Raw genomic sequence first — 26,817 nt, 5'->3', positions numbered from 1 at the left:
ACCAGCAATAAAGATATTTCAAAGGTAAGAGAAATACTTTTACAAAACAGAGCAATAGAAGAAAAGCAATGTGTTAAAAGAGAATAAATAAATAAAGCAAACTAAAAAAATAAAGTAAAAATTAATGTATATAAGCCAATACTAAATCGAAGCAAAAGCAACATCTGTAAAAATTAAACAACAAAGTACCTGCAGAACAAACTGTCCTGCAGCTAAACCGACTTGCTGATTAAATATATTTAATTTAAGTAAGATAAAAAGAAAAAATTCCTCTTCAATGTTTCCAAAACATTATGTTGAGCACCTGTGCAAGCGACGATGAAGAGATTTTATCTGCGGTTAATCAAGACGTTTTATGAATGACCCAATCGTCGTTTTTTTCTGGCTAAAGTAAGCACCGTGTTGACAACATTCTGTATTTCAGCCAACGATTGCTTTAGTAAGACTGCACTGTAAAAAGAAAACAAAACGTTCCTAAATGCTGTTCAACAATTTAAGCGTTAATATACATTAAGAAACTTTAAACGCAAGAAAAATGACAGTATCATTTTGTACATTTTCACTCGATTTAAATGCTAAACATTACCTAATTTACAATAAAACTATGTCATTGTTTAAGACAATATGAATAAATACCTTTGTTTTCGTCACTTTAACGAAAAAGAAGACGCAAAATCGAATATCTCATTGAAATGTACAATAAAGGATGGAATAATTCTGCACTGATTATGATTTAGTTAGTTTCAAATGCCAAAGACATGTAGTGCTAATTCGCCTTGACATGGCAGAAAAAGTTAATAAACTATCATTGTATAATGTATAAAAATACTTAGGTTACTTATTTATTTGAATTTTTTTTGTTACTAATTGATTTTTAGTTAAAGGTGAATATCTATCTATCTATCTATCTATCTATCTATCTATCTATCTATCTATCTATCTATCTATCTATCTATCTATCTATCTATCTGAGAAGAATATGATTACAATTTAAAAGAAAGATACCACGTTGAAAGGTATTAAAGAGTTCGGATTCGCATAATACAGTAAAGGTAAACGTGTTTTTATTGATAATGATGACATCAATAATTTCACATTTATTGGTTAATTAACTAGCAAAAAATGAAATAGCAAATGTGGTCAATTGCCTAGCAAAAAAAAATCAAATATTTGAATGTATGTTAGTTATAAAGACAATTTATTTATTTCAATATTTCTAAGAATGACACCATGCCTCCTATACTGAAAAAAGAAAATAAATCTTAATTTTTTAATGCAATGAAAGAATTCAAATAATTAAAAAATGACCATAGTTTTGATATGGCTTCATGTCTGTTTTAATTATGAAGAAGACGACGATGAGCTCGTCAAGTGTTAGTTCTTGCTTGTGCCCCATACGGTAGCAGACTCCAGTTCATCGCGATCCACAAATGTACTAATTCACATTTTAAAATGAATGAAAGAAAACCCCAAAGAATTGTTTCTGTAATTGTTTCAATTATTTTTCTTCATCTGTTGTATGTAGTTTGTTATTAAACATCACACGGTGGACTTTATTAATACTTGCCGCTATTTAAAGTAACGTTTTAAGCCATGTCATGCAACACTTGTAACGTTTTTAAAGTTTTTGCCTTCATTTCATTACAAAGATAATGAAGCATAATTGTGCAAAATTAGAATTTCTTTTATTCATTTTCTCTGATGATAATTATATCCAAAATGCTTTTGTGTCACACGTCGTCACTTGTAGCACTGTTATTTGCAATCTATTTATTAGACAACCGTAGCTGCAAGAATGTCACTGTACTCTGTACACGTGACGTTAAATTAAACTTGGACTTGGACTAGATAACTGTTCGTCGAGTTAATTAACATATATTCAATCTTTAGAAGGAAATCTTTGATTCGGTATGAAAGACCGTTGGAAAAAGTACGCATAATGTGGGGTAATCTTCCGATGGGGAGGGTGGGTTCTCTCTGATGTACACGTTGCTGCATCCTCGCCTCAGGCTGCGGTGCGCGTTCAGTGAAGTCTAATGCGACAAGACAAGAAGCCGCCTAGATGACGTCGGGCAGCCGTTTAGAGTCGTGGGAAAGTGTAAACAAACAGCTGCCCCAGGCAAAGATTAAAAAAAAAATCGGATTCATACTTATTACTGAATGGAGTAATGTAGGGACAGCTGGTTATAACGACAACGGGAGAGAGAGAGAGAGAGAGAGAGAGAGAGAGAGAGAGAGAGAGAGAGAGAGAGAGATGGGTGCAAATGCACTTACAGTAGAGAAGTGAATCCATCTGCATTTTAAACGTTCCTATAGTTTTACTAGCAGTGGACCACAATGATGGTTCTAATAACACTTTTTGTATTCTGCTTAATTGTGTTCTTACTTTTGGAACACATAATCTTGAATAAAAAGCACCAACTTTGACCATGACCTATCTTCTTGTTTTAGATAGATAGATAGATAGATAGATAGATACTTTATTAATCCCAATGGGAAATTCACAAAAAATTCACATTTTATTATTAATGTAAGATACTGTATTCTGTTCTTCCTGTAGTCAAAGAAAAAAATCGAGTGTTTAATGTCGGTATTGTAACATCATTAGATTACATCCACTTAATGGCGATCACAAGCTATGCCAGTGCCAGTGAGCGTCCGCTTGACCTGTCCTGCAACGGGCTGGCCCTTACTTTACGCAGAACGCAAAGGGCTCAGGCTGCGGCGTCCTGACCTGGATTAATTCGTTAATGGAGCGAAGGATGGACAAACAAATAGAAGAGAAGATGAAATATCGTGTGATCTAGCAATATCATTCTGAGTAAAAATTCAGAAGATAACAAACGATTTTAATAACAATGTCAGTCAGTCAGTCATCGTCCAACCCGTTATATCCTAACACAGGGTCACGGGGGTCTGCTGGAGCCAATCCCAGCCAGCACAGGGCGCAAGGCAGGAACAAACCCCGGGCGGGGAGCCAGTCCACTGCAGTTAATAACAATGTTATTTCCTTCAACACTTCAAACTGACTGACTTGACTAGTTACAGCACTTGAAGGTGATTCAGTGTGAGGGCATCTGACTGTCGACCAGTCCAGAGATATGGTGGTCTTCCGCCTGTTACAGCTTCATATAAAAAAAAAAACAATAAACGTGTAATACACCAAGCCTGTATGAATACATAAGCATACACTGCATGGGTTAGCACGACAGTACGTGTAATTAACAGAATTTATTAGCTTAATTACGTTTTAATAGCAGCTGAAGTGGGTGTTCCACGAAATTGTTACTACAGCAGTGCATAGTAATGACAGTTTATTGTCATTTTATTTTACTGTTTTGTAACAAATCTATCATACCATATTGATTTCAAGTGATTTGTGAGGGAGAACAGGACAAAAAGAATAACACAAGCTAAAGGTTGGCTGGTTGGTGAAAGTGTATGTAGAGAATTGGGTTAATAAACCTATGTGTCTCCTAATTTTGGTATTGAATCAAACACAATAATATTTCCCATTATATCCTTTTCAGAAATCAAAATTAAAAAAGGACCTTCAACATTAATTATTTTGTAAGAATAAACCCCTTTTTTAAGTGGCAGGAGGTAATTGCCATCTTTTAAATCCTTGAAATAGGTTCATCCTTGACATCTGACATGTATTATAGAAAGACGTACAACAGGAATTCATACAGTGTGTCATATACGTTTATTTCTTAATCAGAAATGGTTTATTTGTCTGATTCAGAAGCTGTGAATCTGCTAGTGTGGAGGCAGACAACTGTTCCACATTTGAATGTTTTTACATTGCAAGAGATTGAATAGGAAATATTATCATTCATGCATGTTTAAGCTTAGGCTTAGCCATACCTTCACGTTTTCTTACAGTAACAGCAAGACTAATGTTTCAGATGAAATAGTCAAAATTGTCATAACTTGTGGCTGGGAGGTTTCCAGACTGGTAGATTGGCAGCAAATGAAAATCAAAACCCAAATTACTCAAACAGTATGGGGAGGGCAATGGATACCACGTGAGAATGGCAGTGAATTGTATTCAAGTCAAGTGCAAAAATAATGATTTTTTTCTTTCATTCTTGCCTTGCTCATTCCTGTAGATTTGTGAAAGGTGAGGGCCTCAGGCAAAAAACTGTTGCCTCGACAACAGCCCGCGGAGTTAAGAGTTCCCAGTCCACACTGAGCCACGCATGGCAGCTCTATTGGCCTATTAGCCCCTGGCTGTGGAGGTCAAGCCTTCAATTACCCTGAGGTCAAGTGATTGTGTTTCACCAGACAAACAGACCCACAGGCGGCTGTGTGCAGGGGTTTTGTTAGTGGTTTATTTCTCTCAAAGTGAGAGGAACTCTATTAAAATGTTAAGCGACATCAAGGGAATTGATGGAATTTAATAGGATGTACCCTTGCCTATTCCCAAAGGTCCATTTTCTGCACAATTAGACTTAACAATGGGTGAACAAGGCGAAATACAGAGCGTGGAAAAAAAGACATCCTATTCATAAGCAGTTCAGCTATTTCCTAAAATAATAATGATTATAATAGTCATAATGAGTGCAAAATAATTATTCAGAATTGTTGACACAAAAAAGAAAACAATATAACACATCTGGGTGCTTGTGTGTGTTTATGAATGTGTGAAAAGACGTTAGGCAGCCTTCTCACCTTTATAGTGCATGTTAGGCTCATTAGGACGACATGGCCACAGGGGAGCTTACTCTGTTGGGGCAGGTGGGGACAAACCAGATTCAATGATCTAATGAGTTCTGGCTGAGAAAGTTGTGTGGTATTGATGTTACAGACTTCCAGGATATTGAACCGGTGCTGGCGTACTACAATTATATAATACAATGAATCACGGAGGATTGAGCTAGAAAAGTAATTATTGATTCACCAAAGCAGCTCAGCATGACCTTTGAAAGCAATTCAAGACTTTTTCTAAAAAACTGGAACAACGTTCTCTAATATCGTATTGATACGTTTGGCCTTAAAAAGAAGCACAGTAAATAAAGGTTCAAGTGCCTTCAAATACCTGCTTTTAAATTCTGTTTTAACTTTTGCGTTTGAGCGGAAGCTTGAAAATCATTGACGTGTGTAAACCAAAGCACTAAATTTAATTTGCTTTGCCTCGCCTGACTTTTTTTTATGTGTAATCTGGATGGTGGGTGAGCTTAAAAGCATGTGTTCACGGTGCAGAGCATAACAATCATTGGTGTTTTGTAACAAATCCTAATATTCTCAAACCTGCTTAATCCAGTGCAGAGTTACGGAGGCTGGAGACAACCCCAACAGCAATCGGCGTAAAGCAGGACCGAGCCTGGACAGGGCACCAGTCCTTCGTCTTATCCACTCCCGCAAAAGGGTTCATTTGAAATCCTCAATAAAGCTGACTTTCTTTTTTTCTTTTGAGATGCTGTAGAGAAGCCTGAGAAACCCCTTTTCCCAAAAGATCCATCCTCATGAAGATTCTAGAAAGAACTTTAATTTTTTAAATCAGTAACATGCTCCATACAGGAAATAACAATCAATAGACTTGTGAAATACCAATAAGTCATTTTGAAAGGACTCTTGCATGCATACAGTAATGTAGGCTAAGTCCAGGTTTTCTTAATCGGTTAGTGTCTTGCCTGGTAGCCTATCATACAGTACATTAAAGAAGTTTTTCAAAGGGCAAAAACCAACTTCATATGCAAAGAACCCTTTCCAGAATGGAATAGTGCGTTGTCAAGCAAAGGTTCTACAAGGAACCACACAACCCAATAAGGAACCATACAGAGCCATTAAAGAACCAGTATTTTTAAGAGTGTATCAACAGGCCAGGCCAGGAAGAATGATCTATGAACCACTGCTTCACAACCGTTACCCAAATAAAGATAAGCTATCCATTTCATAAAGTCACATCCTTCACAGGCAGCATTGCACATGAAAAGTGAAATATTTGTAGACAGGACACCCACCCATCAAAGGGCGCACAATATCAGGCCAGTTTATAGTAATCAATAAATGAAACACATGCCTATTTTTAAGGTGTTTGAGGAAACTGAAATACTTATGAAACCCCTAAAGGATACATGAGCAATGGGTAATGCCTGGGCTAGGAACTGAACTTGGGTCCCTGGGGCTGGGCTGTGCCTGACCTCTGTCAATCAAATGTTCTTGAACAAAAGCACTGCCCTTTGAATGCAGACACAATGGGAAGTTCATGTGGTTACTTGACAGAACATCGCGACCCCAGAGAGCATACACTTGTCAGATTAGCTTGGAAATCAGGCTCATCTTGTCGCTATAAATAGTATAAATCATCCAGGGTTAACTAGTTGGGTAGTAAGGGATCTTCCACTGTCTACCGCAAATCTGATCATGCATCGACTGCCTGAATCGGTAGTTCCACCTCGTACAAAGCAGAATCGCAAATACTACAACTAATCAAAAAATTAATCCTGTATCAAGATGATCGGGTGAGCTAACTTGAAAGGTTCAGAAATCAAGCGCATTATGAACGTTTGCCAGACAAAATCCGGTTGTGGTTTTCTGACACCCCGAAAACACAAGGTTTCTGACGCCCCGCTTTCCATGTCTTTATCCAATACAGAAAATCAAACTTTGCGATCGTTTACTTCGAGTTGCCCGGAGTTACGGCGTGGTAGGTCTGCCACGCCCTCAAACTCTTCGTCTGCCACTCTCTTCTGACTCCAGACGTGAGACCCGCATTACCAGGTGAGCGAAGAAACTAGAGGCCCCGGAAGACAGTTGATGTAAAGAATACTGTAGGTAGGAAGTACATCTGGGTTACTATGAATAGAAATGTTTCAAGAAATACACGTAGGGATCATATACAGCAGATTAACTACCATACCACGCTCACACAAAGCAGGTTTCTGTCAGAGAAACAACACCATCACCGATTTACAGTGTCAACACAAACTCACATTTTCTCACCCAGAAGACACTGCAAAAAGCAGCTACGTGTCATACAGACAAAGGCGCTGGGTTCAGTGTTAGCGCATAACAAACTGGGAACGCATCGAACAGCCCACCAAATTTTGGAAATGTGGTCTGCACTACATCAGACAAAACAACAACAACAACAAAAAAACAACTTGAAAACGCTTCTGGAATTCTGGGATGGTTAGTTTAATATATAATATATATAGGCAATTTAACTCTGAATTAAGCGTGGTGTTGATGATACGACTGTCAGAAACTCCTGGCGAAGTGAATGAGCTTGATTACTGCGGACTTTTTTTCGATCATTTTTATTATTATTATTATGTTATCAGAATTGATTGCTTTCTTCCGACCAAAGGCGGCATTGGCTGCACTCGGGTTTGACAATGGAGGGATAGATAGACGGTCGGACAGAATTAATTAATAACATTGTGGCAATTCTGAAACGCGTGTCCAGCTTGTTGCATGTTTGGTATGTGGCAAGGCAACCTTGGTTCACGCTCTGATGAAGAGTCGTGACCGGCTGCTGTTCTGTCTTCTAAACATTCTGTCAACAAATTATCTTAAAATGTAATTTTCACGACGCTGTCCTATAGAACAAATTCACCTGTCAATAGCTGAACATATTTACTATAGTAAAGAAATAAAAAGTAGAAGTCTTTCCTTTTCATCAGTCGGGCAAAACATAATTGCACTGAGGGCATTTTTTAAGTTAGATTTATATAAGGATTGCAAATAGAAACATTAACAAACTGAAACGTTTGTCTGGTTTCAAACGTCAGGACTGCAGTTGACTATGATGGGTTTTCTTTGCTGTTACACAGTGAGAACTCTTTGTATAAATGTTATTTCTAATGAAGTGGTGGCCCCTTTCCCAGATTAATGGATCTCTCTGTCTTACTGGACAACTTCACATCCTCTCCAGCTCTAAATGGCCCGCTGTCAATGGGCCTTTTTAACAGGCAAAAGAATGGCTGCACTATTGACTGCCTGGCAGAGGCACGCAGCTTCAATTCAAATCACGTGTTTCTATTGCTTTTTAAGTGTTGAAATTTGTCCTCTTTTGCCAGATCAGAAACAAGGAGTATTTTTTTTCCTGCTTAAATGTAATTATTAACAAATTCATTTAGAGAAGTCCAAAAGCTAGCAAGCTAAAAGAAAGTAATTCATTTAAAAACTATTATTAGATTAATACAATTTCTTGATCAGCCTTTTTTTATATACAGAAGAATCCGATTCTTGGTGTTTCATGTGGCTCTAGTTTCCAGTTGTTTTAGTAGGATTTGCAATGAAATGTATAAGGTGGCCCAAAGTTATGCACACATTTCCAGAGATATATTTTATTTTAAGATCACATTGGCACAGTGCAACTGAGAGCAGTTTCTAGCCTAGCTAGGACACTCTCCCTTTGTCCATGCACATTTTCATTCCAAGCATATGCGTCCTGTAGTAGGTTAATCAGCCAAGCATGACTGAATATGGGCACGAGAGTGAGAGTGAAATGACATTCCATCCAAGGCTGAAACCTGTCTTGTACCTGATGCTCTAAGGATAGACTCTAGTTCTAAACAACTCCATGCTAAATCTAAAAGATTTTAGATTTTGTAAAAAAGATTGAGTAATATATTAATAAAGGGATAGGGTAATTGCTAGAGCTGATACGTCAGAGCTCCAAGCTCTACATGCATATGTTTTGCACAGTCCCTCAGTGTCTCTCAGTGTCCACATGGCTTTTCCTCCCAAAACCCTGATATTCCCCATATCCTAAAGGGACGCAGATTGGATTAATTGTCAAAATTCAATAGAGTGAGTGAGTTGAGTGTTACATATGATACACTGGTAGGTTCATGCTTTAGTCCTGGGATTGGCTTTCACTCCCTACAAAACAGAACAGGGAGCAGATAGATGAGTGCATGTATTATTTGTGTTTCTAATGACTAACACTATGAAAAAGTAAACTGAGATTGACCGATGCCCTATCCTTCTGGATGCAAAGGATGTAACTGAGAAGAGAATGCCCCAATCTGGTGTGAGGTCATCAGTAGAATTTTCAGAAATCCATGCTTGGACCTTTTGTAATATACTTTAATAATGATATTGATTCTAATTTTCTTTCGGCAGCTCCCACTTACAGGTTGCCACAGCAGATCATCTGTCTCCATCTATCCCTTGTCTTTTACATTATTTTCTGCCACACCCATAGTTGGCACCACCATCAAGGTGAATTAGGCATTCACCCAGGGCACAAATCATAAGGGGGTCAAAAACCCAGCCACACAGGTTAGATAACAAACAGTTGGTTTGTATAGAAATGAGCTTGACCTAGGGTGCAAAATAACCTAGCACCTCATGAAATTTGCAGATGACACTAAATTGAAGGGATGTCGGATACTGAGGAGGCAGATCAAGCTTCTAAACTGGACAAAACATTGGAAAATACAGTTTAATTTAAAACTGTATATCGTGCTACATGAACAAAAATAAATATTAAGTACAAGTGCAACTTGAGTAATTTTATCCTACAGGCTATAACCTCTAAAAAGGATTTAAGAGTTTATGTTGACACCATATTCTCAGGTTCTATGCAATGTACAGAAGTGACGAAAAAGACAAAGAAATGTTAGATTATATTATAAAAACACTTGATTATAAATCAAAGGATATTATGCTCATATGAGATGATGTCTGGAGTTTTGTGTCCCGTTCTGGCCATCATGGTACAAAAAAGACATAACAGCACCTGGAGTTGTCCAGAGAAAAACAAGCAAGTGCATCCCAGGACTAAAGGACACGTCCTAATCTGAAAGGCTCAGGAGTTCAACCTCTTTAGCCTCAAGGTGAGAAGGCTGCTCAGGGACCTAAAGCAGATCCCCAAAGTTCTATTAGGTATTGATAAAATTGATCCAGAAGAATTAAATTATGAACTTGATAACATCAAGTTAAGGAAGATGGAACTTAAGGATGCAAGCCAGTCAGCGTTTCTTTAATCACAGAGATGTGGAAATCTGAAACAAACTACTAATCCTTGAAACTTTTAAAGTTTTGTTGAGATTTTGTGACAATTTAACTATCAGCTAGCCAAACAAGCCTGATGGACTGAATTGTCACCCCTTTTTTGACATATTTTGTGCATATGTATGCCTGTAAATATAGTGATGGGTCACCATAACCCTACAATAACAGCAAGAACCTGCATTTAATTAAGAAACTGGCTAGACTGAAAATTTGTAGGCATGGTGGCAGTCCATGATCAGGATTTACTAGCATTGTTACCTAGACTATAGTCCTTTTATTTTAAGCTGGGATGTTGGACGTGACTTTAGAAGACATTTAGGTGCAGTTGGAGATTAGTGGTGCTATTTAAGGCAGTGCCATCTAGTGGCTAAAAGAGTTTTAGGATGACCTCGGAAGGGGCGCTAACAAGGGTTTTACTCAGAGTACCCTTGGATGGATGAGACTGGAGCAGGAGATAGCTGTAAGTGTTCCCTGCCAGGAAATAGAGTTGTTAAAACACATTGTGTGGTTTAGAAGCTGATTCATGGGACGTTGAGCTGGGTTACTGGTTCATTCGTCCACCCATGACTTATTGAGTGATCCTGAGTATGCTAATTAGCCTGCCTGAGCTTTACTTGTTAAAGTATATGTACAACATTTATTGTATACACAGTTCATAAGTGGTATTGGGTAAAGGGGTCAGGTAACGTAAAACAATATTAACAATAAAAAGTATAAAATGAGATTAGAGTGAGAGACTGAGGAGGTTATAATAGTGGGTCGTATGGAATACATTCCAGCAGTAGCAGACCTCACATGAAAACTTCATGAATCTAGAATCCTTAATTCAAATTGTCTGTCTGGAGTTTGTATGATTTTCAGTATCCCTATGTGTTTTGCTGACCACTCTTTCACATTCACAAAGGGATGTGTGTTAGGTGAAAATGCAATTCTAATTGGCTCCTGTACAAATGCCACTGTATGCGTGAGGGTGCCCTGTAATAGACTAGCGCCCCCTCCAGGACTGCTTCCTGCCTAGCCCTAAGTGGATTAAACAGGAGGTTTGAGAATATGTTACATGTATTCCACACTGAATTCTTGACCAGGAACAACTGAAAATGAAGTCCACTTCCCACTTCACAACTTTATCTTAGTAATTGTGTCAGAATATCCTAATATTTTATTCTTTGATTGCAAACTACAAACCAAATACTGGTATAGAAGCAATTCAGTTCAATTTTCTTTCTTTTTTAAATTTTGTACAGTTCTCTTCACTACTTGCACACATTTCCAGCTATAATGCAGTGACAGGAGTAATTAAACCACTCATCATTTACATAAACGAACGCACAAATAAGGTTACACACACAGACAGCAAAAAAAGATGAAATTATATCAGAGCTCCTCTTCAGGTTAGGCTTTTCAAGAGCTACACTTTATTCCATGCCAGAGAATTGTATGCAAGGCTGTTCATGGAAGAAGCTCTTTGTGTATAAAAAAGACGTCATGGTCTTGTGATGTCTCCTACATAAAAAAAAAAAAAAGATTGGATGTCAGCAGAGGCATTCACAGAGTAACGCTTCTTTATTCATTTTCTGAGAATATTTTTCAAATGGGTCCCCATAGGATAAGCCTATCGGAAAAAGAGTTTCCCCATGAATATTGCAATTTCTATATGCATTTAATTTTTTTATGTCTAATGGGAGCCATGGGGTTAAATAATCATGAACAATTAGCTTTGAAAATTGGAAATATTGATGCGCCTGTTCGCATTATAAATTTTTACACTGCATTTCTGTCTTGGGACTGTCCTCTTCTTAATGCTGATTTCTTTTATGCCGCTCTTCTGCTCAGTGCTCCCACCTCGTGGACATTTTCTGTCACAGCCTTCAAATTCCCTGAAATGCCACTTGCTAGTTTTACTTTGAAGGCTTCACCAAGACACCTAAAAATGAATTAAACTTTCCATCTGTGAAAATGCTTGTGCGACTCTGTTGAAAGGTTGACTATTGATATCTTCCTTGATGCTTGATGAAAATTAAACATGTACTTGATACCCACTCGTACCCGACATGGCCGTGGATTTTCATTTCATTTTTGCTGCTAGTGTATTGCAAGTCGAAGATATCTTTTGATCTGTAAATAAAAAGAAAGGCTGCCAGCTTCATGTAAATTCAGAGAGGGCACTGGAAATGAGGCAATGAGAGTTGTTTGTGATGCTTGTGGCCATGAAGGTGGGGGTGGGGGCTGGGGCTGGGTTTGGGGGGCACGAGAGTGTGGGGAAGGAAAAGAAACTCAATTCCCAGAGTTGCTGCCATGAGAGAAAGCACGTAGTGCTTCTTTTCTTCCCGCCTTTTCTCCACTCTCCCTTTCTTTCAATTGGACTCTGTTGTTTTTATTCAGCTTAATTTGCTAATTTATTCATTTGGAAGACCCTCATTCCTGTCATTCAAGGCTGTTTGTTTTCATCTCACTAATGTGAGATGATATAATGCTTCAGATCCGCAGTTCTGATGCCATATGCCATTGCGATGTACAAAATGCAGTTGAAGCAGCAGGGGAATAAAAATCAAGCACGCCATATTTTTCCTAAAGTGTTATCAATTAATTGCATTTGCTTGTATTATGAATACACACAGTTATGCTGGTTATGAGTATATATTGCTTGAATGTATTTCTGTAGCGTTCTGTTTTGAACTATTTTTTTCAACACTGAGGGGAAAATAAGCCATCCATCTGTATGCTAGCCTGCCATCTGCTGAGCAATGAAAAACCAGCAACTTGACTTGTTAAATGAACAGTTTCAAAAAGACTGTAACCTCAGATGTTAGCAGTGCTATGACAAGTGATCATCAGTGGCTTGGTGTCGCAGAGAACTGTCAGCTTGTGTGCATTCAAACAATGACAGCAAACTGCTTGGCAGGTTTGGACAATCTCTGACCTCTCCCATCACTAACTTGAAATTGGTCTGCCACATAGTAATTATAATAAAATAATAACAGTTCTTTACATCACGCTTTTCTCACTGCTCAAAATGCTTTAGGGTGTGGGGAACCACTTCAACCACCACCAATGTGTAGACTCCACCTGGGTGATGCGATGGCAGCCGTTTCTGCTCCAGTATGCTCAGCACATATTAGCTATTGGGTGGTGAAGTGGTGATAGAGAGAGAGAGACAATTAGAGACAGGGGATGATTAGGGGGCCAGAATGACTAGGCCATGGTGGGTTAGCCAGAACATCGGAATAAACCTTACTCATTTCAAAAGATGCCCAGGGATCTTTAATAACCACAGAGAGTCAAGACCTCAGTTTTAAGTCTCATCTGAAGGACGATGCCATTTTTACATTGTTAACATCATTGAACTAGGGCATTGGGATTCACATACAGACCACAGGGCTTTAAGCAACCCTCTGTTGGTCTCACCAGCAGCAACTCAAAATTTTCCTAGATGGTCTCCCATCCAAGTACTGGCCAGGCCTGAACATGCTTAGCTTTAGGTGGGTGGCCTTTTCTGAAGTGCATTTAAGATGCCAGTGAATTCATCCCATTTTTTTTTTTTTTTTTGATCCTATTGTTCTACGGCTTTCACAGACAGACAGTTTGTTCCAAGATTGCCTTTCAGTGTGACTCTGAAAAAGCTGCTGTTAATTCTTTTGACTTGTGAAGCTTAAAGCCAGATTGTTTTAATCTGTTTCACATATCCTCTATCATGGAACTTAACACAACTGCAGCTCTAACTGTTAGTCAGCTCTTCACTAGGCAGTAATTCTGTATTTATCATTTACCAGTCTTGTATATTTAACACATAACAGTGCATGAACACTTACTTATGAACACTTTGAAATGTCTTCATATTTTTTTGTTTGGCACCTCCTGACTCACCAGTAGAAGAAAACCCCCACATATAATGCACAATTCAAACTTGTCTTGATGTCTAGTTAAGCAAAGCACCAAATGTTTTGGGGTTACCTGTTAAGTTTGGCCCTCTAGACAAAAAACAATAAAGTAATTTTTAGGCTATTTTGGATCATATTTTGTACTGGAAACTACACTCTTGTGATAATGATTAAACAAATGGTTATCTTTAGCAAAAATGATCAGAAGGACATGAAGTTCGGCAGGAGACATCAACCAACTCCAGAGATTCACTAACTAATGGCATATGAGGGGTTAAAGTTAGTCCTTTTCACAAAACTTTTTGAAAAAATCGGGATCAGTAATATAGGCATGCAGAGTGTCATTTTTTGCTATCTTGAGGTTACTGATCACAAATGTGATAATATTTTTGACATCTGATTCTTTATTGATGGTTCTAGGCCTCCAAGAGCCATTCCCAGAAGTTTAAAATTGACAAATTTCAAACATAAGCATGTGGGAAATCATTTTAGACTATTTAAGATCAGGGAATATGAATATAATGTTATTCTTGATTTTTGATCCTTTACTAGAGATCTAGCCCTCTAGGACATCTATCAGAGGCTACCAAATGTCAAATTTCTATTACATTTGAGAATATTTAGACTTTAAACATTTAAATTGAAGCACACATATTAATATTTCCAATATGTGATGCAACTCTTCTTGTTTATTTTGTATTTCTACCTCATGTAGTAAATCATGACATTTCACATGAACACCTCAAATTAGGGTGGCTTATGCTAATTTAGACTTTTATTATATTGATAGTGAATGTTCCCCCGGGTGGCACAATGACATAGCTAATGCAACACAGTAAGAAAACCAGGGATTGTGTCTGTAGTCCACCCTGCTTGGAATTTGTTTGTTTTCCCCATGGGTTTCCGCTGGGTTCTCCGGTGCCTTCCCATTGCCCAAAGACTTTCTGGCTAGGTGAATTGTCGATACTAAGTTAGCCCTGGTGTGTGTGTGTGTGTGTGTGTGTTTGTGTTCGCCCTGTGACGGACTAGCGCCCAGTCCAGGATTTGTTCCTGCCTTGCACACTATTCTAGCTGGGACAGGCTCTAGACCCCTCCATGACTCTGGTCTGGATTAATCGGGTTCAAAAATGACATGACAAGTCCATCCATCTATCCATTGTCCAACCCACTGAATCCAAACACAGGGTCACAGTGGTCTGCTGGAGCCAATCCCAGCCAACACAGGGCAGGAACCAATCCTGGGCAGGGTGCCAACCCACCACAGGACACATACAAACACACCCACACACCAAGCACACACTAGGACCAATTTAGAATCGCCAATCCACCTAACCTGCATGTCTTTGGACTGTGGGAGGAAACCGGAGCGCCCGGAGGAAACCCACGCAGACACGGAGAGAACATGCAAACTCCACACGGGGAGGACCCGGGAAGCGAACCCAGGTCCCTAGGTCTCCCAACTGCGAGGCATCAGCGCTACCCACTGCACCACTGCGCCACCGTGCCGCCGACATGACAAGTTCCCCCCAAAATTATTTTAAATATAATGTTTATGAATATTGTGACCCATAGGGGCCACCAGTGAGCTCCCAAACTATCCCAAACAAGTGTTAGTTCAAGCTGTGATTTATTTTCACAAATACCTCACAGATAATACACAAATATTGTACAAGCAGAATTCTTCTTATATTCTCTGCCTTTTCTCATTTTGTCCTCTCCTTTTATTCTTCCAGGCAAGCTTCCACATCCACCCAACTGTGGCTCAATTGAATGAGGATGGGCAACTTCTTTATTTCCAGACCGAGGAGCTACCACAAGTAGGAGTTACTTTTGGGTTAGGCAGAGTTTCCTTTAAGGGGGGACGATTTGTTCCTGCAGCTCCCCTTGACGGCACCCATGGAACACTGCCGGGCTGCGCTACTGGACTACACTTCCCAGCCTGTTCCACGGGTACCCATGCAGGCACCGTAGTCCAGGAGGACTGCCACCTCTTGTGTTGGGGGAAAATAGTCCATACAATTGGTCTCCAACTGTCCTTTGATTACACTGTAAGGGACCTTCAGGCATCCCGGCCGGAATGCCAGCCCATGCCTGGTGACCATCACAATATATAAAATATATTATTTCTATAATTTGCAATAAACATTAAATACACATTTTTTATTGCATTATATTATGTACTTAATATTTTAAAAATAATAATCCCAAATAATGCTTACCTAAGAAAGCCTTTTTTTGGTGTTAATATAGTGCAAGATGCTTGAAGTGATAACCACAACAAGTAGGGTGACAGGTGGTGAGGCTGGTAAGGTGGTATCAGGGTTAAAAGGAACAGGAGGCAGAAAGTCATCAGGAAAGAAACCAGGGATGAACCACATTAAAGAAAGCTACAGAGTGGCATTGTGGGTCAGCAGCCACCAGAGGGCTGTGTGTCATATAGGATCAGTAAAAGGAAACCTTATAATAATAAAATCATGAGTCAGCATCCAGTTTAGGGCTTTGGGCCTTAGAAATGTATCCATGGGCTAAATATTTCACTACCACAGACATGAGGCTCTTTAACTTTATGTGCACTCAAGGATGGTGGTGACACTTGGGGAAGTGAGCAGGTAGTCTAAGGGACAGCCACTTGAATTTCAAGGGGGCATTCCTGGACCCAGAAGTGAATTGCAGAATTTTCCCAAAGTAGTCCAGGGCACAGTATAAATTAGCCACTGAAGTTAGAATTTGGGGCTGAGGGGTTCAACTGTAACAAGGGCTCAAGCTGGCAGGAGTTTTGTGTAGCCAGTATTATTAGAGAAAGAATAAGAGAGAGTTTTGGAAGTGAACAAGAGAACTTATTTGTAGTGTTGGAGAGAAGCACATTCCTGAAAATTCACAGCCATTGTTAAAATGAATTGTAAAATGAAATAGGAAAATGGACTGTAACCCACCTACAGTAACTTCAAATTAGGGTTAGGGTTAGGGAAAATCTTGCTGTAATTATTTCTATGGTTCATTTGTGAAATATTAGCCAGAAGCAGTTGCATCTCATGAGTAGAAGAGGTTTCTAAGTGGCTATTTCTATTACTTTCTAAGAAAATCATAACCTAAGTTTAAATTCTCAAACTCAGTTTATCCATGTCTGGATGGTGGGGAGCAAAAATTTGTGTCAGCAGCATTAGGTAAAAGACAGGTCTGAACCCTGGAGACGCTGCCATTCTCTCACAGTGCCCATTCAAGCACACACTAAAGTCATGCCACTTTAGGATCCATTGCAGTTCTAATTGATGTTAAGTTCATTACAGTGCATATTCACATGAGATGTGAACTATAAAACTGAAATTCATGTGTTTGCAGTGTAGGAGAAAAATCTGAGTACCCAGAGAAAAACTCATGCAGACTCGGGCAGAATATACAGCCTCCACTTGGACAGCAACCAGTTGTGGAATTTCAACTTAGAAAACTGAATATGTGAGGTGCCATGGCTACCAACTGAACAACTTCTTTATGAGCATCAGAATATCACAATCCAGTTTTTATTTATTAATAACACAATGGCCATCATGGCAAGAAGTGTACAAATGTGGAGGGCTTACAAAGAACCTGTAAAAGGCCAGCTGGGTAAATTTTGTGCTGAGAATGGGGGATAAACCAGTCAATCGTGGGCAATAGATGAAATTCTTATTGAGGCATGGATTAAAAACAAATCTCCTGTATGTTAAGAATTAGTGGAAAACTTGTAAGCACATTTAAGCATAAAATATGTCCTGTTACATAACATGCAAATATGTGCATGGAAAAGAAAATGCAAATGTCACCCTAAATCAGGCTGTTCATAAGAAATACAATTTAATTCATGAGGTAGAAGTTCATAATAAATAGGAATAATTGCAGCAAATGTTTGAAATTCTGTATGTTTAAAGTGTTTGAAATGTTTAAAGTCAAAATATTCTTGATTTTAATAGATATTTGTAATTTTTCACCCTCTGATAGTGGTCCCTAGAGGTCTAGATGAGTAGAAAAGGATCAAAACTTAAAAATAAACATCATATTCATAATCAATGACCCTGAAATTGTCTAAAACAGTGATTCTTAAACTTTTTTTTCTTGTGATCCAGTTTTGCCTTTTTGTGTCTTCGTAACCCACATTCGCTACGGAGCATCTCTTGGAGAATTGCTACTGATTGTTGTCCTGTTGGGTTGTTCGGTTTCCCCTTGCCTGTGGTGAAACCATCACAAGACAAACTGTTTGCAACCCTTTCCAATTCAGTATTACTGTGATTCATGACTCAGTGCTACCCAAGTTAAGATATCACGGGTTGCAAACCATAGTTTAAAACAACACTAAAATATGATACTCCACGTGCTTATGTTTGGAATTTATCACTTTTAACCTTCTGGGAACCCAGTAAAGAATAAATATCAAAAATATTATCATATTCGTGATCAGAAACCTTGGAACTGCATAAAGCGACATCCCAAATGCCAATATTTTCAAAGTTTTATGAAAATGAGTACATTATAACCCCTCATATCTCATTAGGGAGTGAACCCCTTGGATTTGGTTGATGTGGCCTGCACATTTTCCAGTTCTTCTGATCATTTTTGCTGAAAACACCTATTGGTTTGCTCTTTATCAAAATATAGTCCAAAATGACCTAAAAATGATTTTTTGGGGGTTCTGAGGGCCAAGAAGGCAGCCCCAAAAATGCTTGCCATATTGCATAACTAGACATTAAGATGAGTTGAATGGTATATCATATGTGTGTCTTTTTCTCATACACAATTGCTAGGAACACAAAATGTAATTTTATGTCTGTGTATTAATGGTAATGTCTGTGTGTAATAAGTGATTCTATCTCTTTAAGAATATTGCCTAGAGTGATGACAATTCTGCCTGTTTGGTGAGTCGATGCTGAGTTCAGCATTGGGTAAGCAGGTTTGGCATGTATGCATGGTTAAAGTAGTTAATTTGAAATAGAGGATAGGGAAAACATGCGTCTTGTAGCACTGGAGTAAGTGACCAACTGACCGATTGTCCAATAGATGAGCAAGCTGTATTTTCATTGGTTCAAGCAGGAGAGGTGAATCGATGATTGAATTTTAATGGATAGGGGGTGTGCCTGTGTCCACAGTTACTCATTAATACCTTAGTATTTTGGTAAATTATGACTTTCAGTCTGAAAAGTATGTACACATACATCTATCAAGACTGTCAGAATTTCTCATTTTGCTAAGATATGGATTTTTGGCCACTCTTAGCTAAAATATCGTTATCCATCCATCCATTATCTAACCCGCTATATCCTAACTACAGTGTCACGGGGGTCTGCTGGAGCCAATCCCAGCCAACACAGGGCACAAACCCCAGGCAGGGCACCAGCCCACCGCAGGGCGCACACACACACACACAAACACCAAGCACACACTAGGGACAATTTAGGGTCACCAATGCACCTAACCTGCATGTCTTTGGACTGTGGGGAGGAAACCCACACAGATACAGGGAGAACATGCAAACTCCACACAGGAGGACCCGGGAAGCAAACCCGTGTCTCCTAACTGCAAGGCAGCAGCACTACCACTGCTCCACCATGCCACCCTAAAATACCTTTATACAATATATAACTTATATGAATACACACTCAATTACATAGGCTAAGAGGGAAAAAAAATATGTTTCTCAGGAAAACATAATACATTTGTGACTTCATAAATCTTTCCTTGTGAATTTAATCACTTTACAGTGTTAAATTGTTGGCCCAGAAGGAATAAGCATACACTTCACAAGTATGCTTAAACTTACAATGGTGATGGAAGTTTAGACTTGAGTAATGTATTGAAGTGAAAATAACAAGGTCGTGTTCTGTTAGATGCCTTCAAAATTAATTACAAAGTGCTCTTTAAGTCTTTAAGACTGATTGGTGTTAAGAGAATTCAAGGACATTCTTTTTCCATATAAGAATTAGAAATGTGTTTAAAAAAGGTGTCTTTCACTGCTTGGACTTTGAAAGAGACAAATAGCACTAAGCATAGATAGATTTGTAGTATCTGCATGCCCTATTGACATATTCAGCTTTGCATTTGAGCTAAAATCTGAATCAAAGTTAAAAAATGATATTTAGTGCCAGGCATTTTGGTAATCATGCAGGTTAAGCTAAAAAGCGTATACAATCTGTTCAAAAGAGGCTCATACTATTAGATGGTTCTGGGCATTAGATTTATTTGTTGTAACTTTAATCAAAAATCTTTTTTTAATTCTTTCTAGAAATAGTAGCTTCCTCTGATTTACTGTTACTGTTTTGAATGCACTATCTGGACTGTTACAGAAAAAGTTTGTTAAATGAATTTTCCTTAATGTGAATTTGTAAACCAAATGTCCAAAATGCATAATATATGTGAATATGCAGGGAAAATAACTATTTTAAGCAAGCGCAGTGCCAAGTTGAAATGAACAAAGTTATTGGTGGATTTTGGTAAGTAAAATAATTTTTGATTTATGTATAATTTTTAGATCCAAAATCACATTAATAGCTTGTTTTACAACTTTACAAGACAATGAAGAATGTGAAATTCTGCCACTGTATTTCATGCCTGCTGTTATGTTGACCTAGAATATGTACAGAGTATTGTAAACATACTTTTTGTGGCTGCATGAGTTACACAACATCACATATAAGAGGATGCTGTGTAAAATACCCCATAATAATTAAGGGGCTCCATTACTGCTCCAGTGTTGGTTAAACACTTAAGTCTTACTGTTACTATGAAATCTTATAAACTTAAATGCTAAGAGGTGTCATTTCAATGCTTAGTTTACCTTCTTACTCTAAGAGTTCAAGTTACTAAGTTATTTGAAGTCCTTATTATCAGAATTCATTTTATTAAATTCATTAACAAAATAAAAACACACTGCAAGCAAGATTCTTTTGACATTCACATGCCATCTGCTGGTGGCTGTGAAAATGACAATAAATGAATTTTTAAAAGGAGGAGGGTTTAGTCCAGGGGTCCCCAACTCCAGTCCTGGAGGGCCCCTGTGGCTACAGATTTTCATTCTAACCCTTTTCTTAATAAGTGATCTGTTTTTGCTGCTAATTAACTTCTTTTGAATTAATTCTAATTGACTTGTTTTTTAAGATTTGTTCCCCTGAATTTCTTCATTGCATCTCTGAATTGCTCCATTTCTTTCTTTAAATGGCACCCAAACAGAAATGAAATGTGAAGTGAGTGAGGCAATAGAAGACCAACTAAGTCAGGGCCTCAAATCCAACCAATTTCACTCCAACCAGTTGCTTAATTAGGGTCTGATTCTTCTTATTAATTAAGCGCATTCTTAAATTCCAAGGCTTGTTGCTGCTCTCATTGTGTAATAGCAGACATTTACGAAATTGTTGATTTTCTCTTTTCTAAGAAGACTGTTAAAAGTGTTTTGGGGACCTGAGAAGACCTCAGTATTCCTGAGACCTTTCTTACTTTTCATTATTGTTTGGCTGCTAATTAAAGAAAATGAAACAATTAAGGGGTCTGAGTCTTCAAGAGAAAGCCAAATAAAATTAATTCAAAAGAAGTTCATTAGCAGCAAAAACAGGTCACTAATTAATTAAGAAAAGGCTTAGAATGAAAACCTGCAGCCACTGGGACCCTCTAGAGTTGGGAACCTCTGGTTTAGTCAGTGACTGCAATATAAACAATGCCTATTTCATTTTCAATTCACAACAAATATCTTGGAGAGATCAGAAGGAACAGATAACAGCAAAGAGAAAAATCACCCTGGACAATGAGGCATACACCCTTGGAGTTGTTGGGCAAAGTCCAACTGCTAGAATTGTAATACTGAAGAGATTGCTGTGGCAAGAAGCTCATGCTCAGTTCATGCTAGTATGCAACAAATTACCTACAAGAATGCAATCATTTAGGATATGCCTACCTTAAGTAAACCAATTACATAATACACAGATACACACTCTACAAGCAAAAGCCACGTCACCTTGTACTCCAGACCGGCATCATGAAAAAAAGCCATTTTTAGTGACACATATTCACTAAGTACAAAAGGTTGCTGTAGTTCTGCTCTGAACCATTACCTCTGAATCCCAAATTCTTTAGAAGTGTATGCCGATCGAGGTCTTGTCTCTTTGATCTCTTCACACTTCTGCTGACTGCTGAGAACTGAAGTCATCTCAGTAGCACTGCTACAGGTTCATCCCAATAACAGGATTGGTAATTGAGAAATAATAGACAGCAATAGCATGCACTATGTGCCTAACAAGACTGGTGACTTCACTTTCCTATTTTTACAGACCATGGGAAATATCTTCAAAATAACAATTAGACATTGGGAACAAGATGCACCTAACCCCATGATGTTCGCAACATGAACACTGTCAGCATAAGACTGGTGAGCTTTGTTGAGCTGAATGATCTGTTCTCGTCTAGACTGTTCTAATGTTTGAATGTTCTAATAGCATCGTGGTATGATGAATCGCCGTCACATTCTTTATCATCACTGAGAAGAAGTCCCTCACAGGCATACACGAATGCCCACATGGAGCTCTAACTTATGTTTTTTGCTGTGAAAGTCTGCAGTCTTTCATTGTTTAACACATGAACTTGCATTCCTTGGCAGATGGACTGGTGTCACTGAAACATCTAGACCTTTTCAGCTCATGAAGCACTCAAGAACTTTCTGCACTCTGCTAAATGTTTTCTTGCAAAACTCAGTAATGAATGTTGAATGGTTTATAATACTACAACATGGGATGTGTATAACAGAAGAAAGTTTTTGTGAACTCAGCATTACTTGTATACATAATTCTCGATAGGCTAGAATCAATCCTTGATCTCCTCCAATCCTTATCTTAGTAACTGAAGACACCTAACAAGACGAATATGTTTAGTACAGGTCTTTATAACCAAAAAAACAAGAGGCAGTTTGAAATGGAATGCTAATGACTGCACTGTGCTAATAAAGAATACAATGTTTTGTGTTTCAAAGTGTTCTGATAATAATTGTGACTGTGTAGCTGGCTGCCAAAAGCTACCCTAAAGTTCTACGGAAAACCTCCAAAGCCACATGGGCAATATAGTAACTTAAGAGTGAGTGATGTAGATTAATCCTCATTAATAAAAGTATAAGTGTCTGTGTGTCCATCCAGTTGCTATGTCTCTGTCATCCATATTACTAACTGAGAATGCTAAACCGGATGGACGCAGGGACATCCGGCCATGGGCCGTGGCCACAAAAGACGTACTGCGCAGGCACCCCACAAACCCCCCCCCCCCTCCAAGCAACGGAAACCGGCCAGATGGAATGCAACGTAAACGCACGAAGCCATTGCACACGAAACGGGACACACACAAAGAAGAGGATTGAGACCCACGACACCCAAAGCCCCCCTCCAGTAACTGAAATAAGAAATGAGGCCACGCGCCCCTAGGACACCAAAAACAAAGGAGTCACACGCAGGCACACATAGCACACGAAACAGTTCGCACACAAAAAGGACGATTCAGCCCCACGGACACACAAACACCCCCCTCCACTAACAGAAATAAAAACTCAGGCAACAAGCCCCCCAGCACACAAAAAAAAAACAAGCCGAGAGCGCCACACAAAGCCCATTGGACACCGAAACGGGACAGACTACGGACATAGCACGCGAAACGTACACAAAAAGGACGATTCAGACCCACGACCACACTAACGATTGCTCCAGTTAGCTGACAACGTGTTCAATAATAAGTCCACTTTTCATGAAAATTCATTGGATTAATGAATGTCATTTGCAATCATTGTCATTCACTTAACTTCCCTGAAGAAACAAATGGCAATACAAGTAATGAATTTACACGTTGTTGTCAAAAATGTCAAATTACACTGCCTCCTTTACATTCATATCCTGCATATCTACAGAAGCTTCTAACTAACGAAGTACCTGAAAGTAAAAACTTTATGAACTGCATTACATCCTACAATAGTTCATTTGATTTTGCATCTACCGGAGTAAATATCAGGTCACCAAAAGGCAATGACCCATACTGCTTTCGCGTATGTGGACAAATATTACATCGCATTGGAACAGTGCACCCTGAAACAAATCAAGAACACAAATATGCACAAATCAACGTCGGCACCTACAAAGCGCTTCTGAAACCGCGGAAGAAAAAATGTCTCGGCTCCAAAAACACATGTCACTCCTTATTCCAAATACCGGTCCCAATCACAGAAACATCGGTATCCACTATGACAATGCACAGTAACAATGCACGTGACATCCGTCTGGCCACACTATTAATTATAGATGAATGTACAATGGCATCCAGTCACTTACTCAACACCATTGATAAACTTCTAACAAACGTTGATGAATAAGCATATTCCCTTTGCAGGAAAGGTACTTTTATTAGGAGGAGATTTTAGACAGTTCTTAACTATTACTCCACTTACAATGCGCTCAGCTATTGTTCAGTCCACCTTAAAATACGCGGACAATTGGCATTGCGTTGATGAATAATAATATTCCCTTTGGAGGAAAGGTACTTTTATTAGGAGTAGATTTTAGACAGTGCTTACCTATTGCTCCACATGCCATGCGCTCAGCTATTATTCAGTCCACCTTAAAATACGTGACGACGTCATATAAACAACACGAGACCGAACTACAATACATATACAGGTGCGAGACCTGATTGGTGATAATACGAAGAAACGAACAGTCCGCATATTAACAGTGAGTTCGATCCTACTTATTACTTATCCATATTCCTAACGATAAAGATCAAACAAGTCATCAATTCACGATCACAGATACAAAACTAGACGGCTCGAGTAACGGGACCACAAACACGAACCCGCATCAAAAAAAAAAATTCACCTTGGCGCGCTTCTAAAACCGCGGAACAAAAAATGTTACGCGAACAATTGGCATTGCTTTCTAAAGATACACTTGGTACAAAACATGCGATTTCCAGATCCCGAATATAACAATTGGTTATTACAACTAGAACATTGTACACTCACCAATACAGATGGACTTCACCCAGATATTATTACAATTCCTCAACCCTTCATCTGCGACGACTTACTTACGGAGATATTTGGAACAGCGGTCTCATTAGACCAAATGCCCCCTTTTAACACAACGAAGTATATTATGTCCAAAAAATATTACTGTTGATCACATTAATAACCAGGTCATTTCATTACTTCCAGTAGAGTCACACCTCTTTCAAAGCTCTGACAAAGTTGACTCTGATGACGACAATGACCATCTTAATTTCCCTTTAGCATATTTGAACACTATTAACCCAGCCGGATTACCACAACACAGTCTTAGCCTAAAAAAACGGAACAATACTCATGCTATTAAGAAACCTTAACACTAAACAGGGTTTATGCAATAGTACACGTTTAGTCCGTCTACACCATAAACACACAATGTTATTCAAGCAACAGTTCTTACAGGATCACATGCTAACAATACTGTTCTAATTCCTAAAATTGACCTTACAAGTTCTGACCTGGAATTACCTTTTACACTTAAACGGAAACAATTCCCCCATTAAACCTGCCTTTGCCATGACCATCAACAAATCACAAGGACAAACCATGCACAAGGTTGTCATCTACCTATCTGAGCCCGTTTTTGTACATGGGACAACTTTATGTGGCCTTCTCACAACTTCGACGTTCATCTGACGTTAAAGTAAGGTCATAAGTGCTCCATGCCAAGGAAAACTCATTCAAGGACAAGACACCATCTTTACTACTAATGTTGTTTACAAAGAAATTTTCCAATAAACCTTTACATTGTACCAAACACTTTATTGTTTGCTTCCTATCTGCGTCATCTACACCTTCACACTATGCTATATCTCATTCATATATCACGCTCTTTGTAATTTCCCAACACCAGGGGTTGGCGAGCAAAGCGAGCAGGGGGCGGAGCCCCCTAGTTTCAACAGATGCCATATCATAAGCATTTGTAGTAGAAAGTGCATTGCATTTGTCAATCCAATATATGGTGCATCACAAACAATAGCACTGCTTTTAAAAATCCCATACCAAATGGCATACAGTGGAACCTTGGTTCACGAACGTCTCGGAACACATACAAATCGGTTTACGACCAAAAAGTTTGCCAAACTTTTGCATCTGTTCACGACCACACACTCGGTATACGAACAAGCCATTTTCCCTTTCGGTTTGTACGTGTTCAGTCACTCCCTGTGCATTTCCTGTGCAGCGAGGAAGAGAGAGAGAGTGAAAGATCACCACACACGAGAGAGAGCACACGAGAGAGAGACACACACACACAGGTGCACGAGAGAGAGAGCTGGACGCATAAGGTAGGAAGGCAGTTAAAGAATGCACTGGGCTTGATTTTGTTTTCACTTCTGTTTACAGCGATCGGTTCGTAGCATGCATTGTTGCAATGTTACTTTTCTAGTTGGTTTATTAAATTACGGATTTTTTCCAAATGTTCATTTTTTTCCCTGTGCTTAAAACTCATTAAAAAAAGTGTTTTTAGCCAGTGGTTGGTAGCGCTATAGCGCGAACTATTGCAGTGTTAGTTTTCTCTGTTGTTCAAGGTTTTCTCAGTGTTATTCAATGTTTTTACATTTAGTTGACTATTACACTGTGCATTCTATGGTTTAATTAACTATATTTGTGCTTAAAAACTTAAAAAAAAATATATGTATACATACAGTTCGTATGGTCCTGGAACGGATTAATTGTATTTACATACAATCCTATGGGGAAATTACTTCGGTTCATGACCAAATCGGGTTACGACCAGAGTTTTGGAACGAATTATGGTTGTGAACTGAGGTTCCACTGTACAACATAGTGTAAATAAAGGCGTTGCATTTGTGATTCCAACTGATGGCACATCACAAAGAATTTGTAATAATGTATTTTATTGCTACAAATGTTTGTGATGTGCCATCTGTTGGAATGATAAAATCCAATGCATTTTAT

This window comes from Erpetoichthys calabaricus, chromosome 2 (genome assembly GCF_900747795.2).
Source record: "Erpetoichthys calabaricus chromosome 2, fErpCal1.3, whole genome shotgun sequence".
Lineage (NCBI taxonomy): Eukaryota > Metazoa > Chordata > Cladistia > Polypteriformes > Polypteridae > Erpetoichthys > Erpetoichthys calabaricus.
The sequence above is the reverse complement of the archived record's forward strand: the minus strand, read 5'-3'. Positions refer to the sequence as shown.